At 46.8% G+C, this 3,587-nt stretch overlaps 1 protein-coding gene across 1 annotated transcript in view; it reads left to right on the top strand.

Moving 5' to 3' along the window:
- Nucleotides 1-3,587, top strand: part of LOC117226195 (MOXD1 homolog 1) — a 29,908-nt gene that overhangs the window by 438 nt on the left and 25,883 nt on the right. The window lies entirely within an intron of this gene.

The raw sequence follows: 3,587 nt of genomic DNA, 5'->3' as shown, positions 1-3,587 counted from the left end.
GCTGCCACCAACGTATCATTCTTGGACGCGAACTATACTGGCTAGAAAGGAATCTCCATTTCTTAACTGTGATCACGTAGATTTCTTTATTATCCACTTGATCCGCTTCCGGCGGTAGTTCACTTCCGGTTTTGAATGAAATTTAAAATGTAGAGACTAAACAACCGCTGTTAATAATATCTTTTGATGACGGTAATAATTTTAGTCCCCAAGAAATAAGTGATATTTTTTACCGTAATCATTTCTCTCTCTCTCTCTCTCTCTCTCTCTCTCTCTTTCGGAATCATAATTTAAAAGAAGATTATTAAGCTCCTTTTCCATATATATAACACAGTTATTAACAACTTCATTAATTGATCCAGCTTAGAACATGATACATTTATTTGGCTGTCTTTGGAATTTTTTTACTAGAAAACCATAAATTTATTATCAGATCTCTGTGTAAGTTTCAATGTATACTTCTGCTAGATCCACAAATTTTTAGACAGAGCAAAAATCAAAATCGAGATCGTTGTAAACAATTCAATATGTTGGTAAAATAAGTATCCAGTTTACAAGTTTCTTGTTCTTTACGACGATAAAAGTAATTAAATAGCATTTAGAGGTATCGACGATTCATCCAGTTTTAACTCTCGAGGGCCACGAACTCGATTAAAAAAATGATTTCGCCACGATCGCGGTACCGGTTGCAGCGGCAGGTGTACCGAAAGTCCCCAACAAGTTCGGAGCCATTCGGTCAATGCAGATCTGGAAATATCGTTCCAGGCAATTAAAAAAATGAATGCAATTCAAAAATATTCTTGTTCAGCTTCCGAGTCAATTGAAACGCAATCTACAATGAGACCATAAAAACGACCGATATGCGGCGACTCCGAAAATCCTCCGTACACCGAGTCTCTGATTTCCAACGGTATAGAAAAGAAAAGGTTCACCATTTTCCAACGTAATGTTCGACATTCTGGAGCAATTGTAAGTGAAACGATGGAACAGATACATCGGATTCGATTCGAATGAGACCAAAATCGTCGATCGGTGCCAGCAGCGTCCACCGCGAAGAACCCAAAGAGCTCCTCGAGGAGTCAGGCTGGAGAACATCAAGCGGCATTTAGTATTCCGCTGGCGAAATTATTCGTCGTCCTCTGCGTGGGTTATTTACCAGAGGAGCGACGGTATCGGCTCGGAAATCTCGTCATCCTGGGAAAAACCGAAGCCCCGCGATATGCGCGCGACATAAGAAGCGAACGCGCCGGGTCATTTTTATCGCAAGCACGAACTCGACGCCTGTACAAAGACCGTGGAACCAATCCATCCCGGATTCCGAGCTCGTTCGTATTCCGATTGGGATTCGATGCGAACGATTTAGAAACGTTTTACAGTTATCGTCGCCGATAGACGTCGTCCAGCTTGATTCCCAGCCCCTTTTCTCCCCCCCTCGGTCACCGGTTTATTTTCGATTTTAAAAGTATCGGCGGCTGAGGAGACTCGCGGCGTTCACCTGTCGCGTGCTCGGCTACACCTGCTTAAGTAACTTTCCTTTGCGTCCACACCATCTGTCTCTTCGAGTTTCGCCGGCCGATTGGCAGATGCGACAAGTTAACCGGTCGGGAACGTTCATTTTACCGCCTAGGCGCGTCCTAGCCGTCCTAGAGGGCAGATGAGCCGAACATCTGTGCGTTTCGGCCTCGAACATACACCGAAAACTGCTGGCTACACGGTCGACGACCGTTTATTCGCCTTGTCTAGCTAGGCTTCGATCGATCGTCGCGGAGATCTGCCGATGGATGAAGCGTTAAGGACGAGGAACTGCTAATCAACGTAGCTGCGAAGGATTAAAAATAGAGAACAGTGTACAGAATTTTACGGAGAAATTTTTAGGAACACGAAACGAAGAAAATAAATCTGAACAGAAGAATGTCACGTCGAATCCAATGACGATATCCGAGTCGGTTCGCAAATCTCGTTGCCAGTCCGAGCAGTTTAGAGGACCGCGTCCGCGCGTAGCCGTTCGCAGGCATTCGCTTCGAGGAATTCAGAATATGTATATCCTCGTAGCGAAAGAGTCCCATGAATCCCGATCGATCCTCGAATTCCTGCGGACAAAGAAATAATGCAAGGAACATGGTCGGCTGGGTTCGAGCGACGGTTGCGTGTACGCGCGCGTATCTGTTCGCATAAAAGAATCCTCCAGGTTCGACAATGCTCGATACCTGGCCGACGAAACTTCTGGGAAACCCGATTTCCTGTTTAATACGTTCCTGCGACAAACAGGGTCAGAGGGAAGCGTGAAACCCGTGCAGCGGAACCGATTCCGAAGGCTGATTAACTCGATGGCGCGACGCGGCCGTCGATGATCGCCCGATTTACGACTTATCGAGTCAGCAGGCAAACGATTTCTGCCAGTTCGAACTAAACGGATTCCTCCTTGTGCAGAGTTGCACCTGACGATCACCTTGTCAACATTGGCGAACGTGTGTTTGCTTTGCCCGGCGCGCGCCGTTACGATGTCAATATCTGCCGGCTGCGACAGTTCGCAGATTTCGTATCGATGCACGTCGAATCCCGTCGGGAAGGAACGAGGATCGGTAACCCTTCCTCGACAGGGTATAGTGTTTCGATGCCAGTCACAGGAAGTAACTCGATACAGTTGGCTTCCGAGCGCGCGTGCGGACGCTTAGGAATAATAATGCGTTTAACGCGGCTGTAGGGCGAACGATATTCGAAGGATTTCAAGCAGAATCCTCTCCGGGGTCGGAAACGATCGCATGCGATGCCTGCGATCAGCGACGATGGCTTCCAACCTATCTCTCGAGACCTAACGGTTGTTAAATATTTGTTCGATATTAGAAAAAAAAGATAGAACACCTTAAGTTAAAATTAGAGTTAAAACGAGTGGAGCCAACGTGTTAAACATTTACGCGATCGTTTGGCGATGCTTCATTTGTATAAACGATATCGAGGGACCAGAGTATTCGAGAAAGCCATTCGCAATGTATGCGCGTCCCTTCGATCCGCATCTTCAGTTTAGAACGATCTGTTCGAGAGTTAATCTAAACGGGAACAATGCGCATAATTCGTCGTACTGTTTCCTCGTAATTCCGGGAGAATATTCGAAACATTTCCGAGTCTGGTATTAGATGGAATTTCGAGAGGATCGTTTCGTGGTCGAAGGGAAACAGGATGAGAGCCACTGCGAACAGAAGGGCGCGTGCCAAGAGTTCACATCTGCCGCAGTTGTTTTCGCAGCCCCTCGTTTCTTTCTGGAACACCACCACCACCACCACCACCACTGCCGCTTCTGATAAATGCGTCTCCGGTTTCAGAAAAAAGGCTTCCGCAGGAAGCAGCTCCGGGCCTTTCCTTCGCGATCTTTCCGTTTCCTCCCGATTCGAAAAGAAATCGGCTTCCTTCCCGGGAAGCCAAGCCTCGAATCGTTATAAAAAATAAAGACCGATTGTTCGATGTACGCAAAACACGGCCAACAATTACATTATCTTCTCGCGACGGTTTCGCGGGCCACGGGGTCTAACGAGCGTCGAGCCTGCAAATGGAAGAAGCTGTTGCTTCCATTAATCTCGGTGTATTCTTCG

The sequence above is a fragment of the Megalopta genalis genome, chromosome 11, assembly GCF_051020955.1.
Source record: "Megalopta genalis isolate 19385.01 chromosome 11, iyMegGena1_principal, whole genome shotgun sequence".
Lineage (NCBI taxonomy): Eukaryota > Metazoa > Arthropoda > Insecta > Hymenoptera > Halictidae > Megalopta > Megalopta genalis.
Note: the sequence above shows the minus strand (reverse complement) of the source record. Positions and strands in the feature narration are given on the sequence as shown.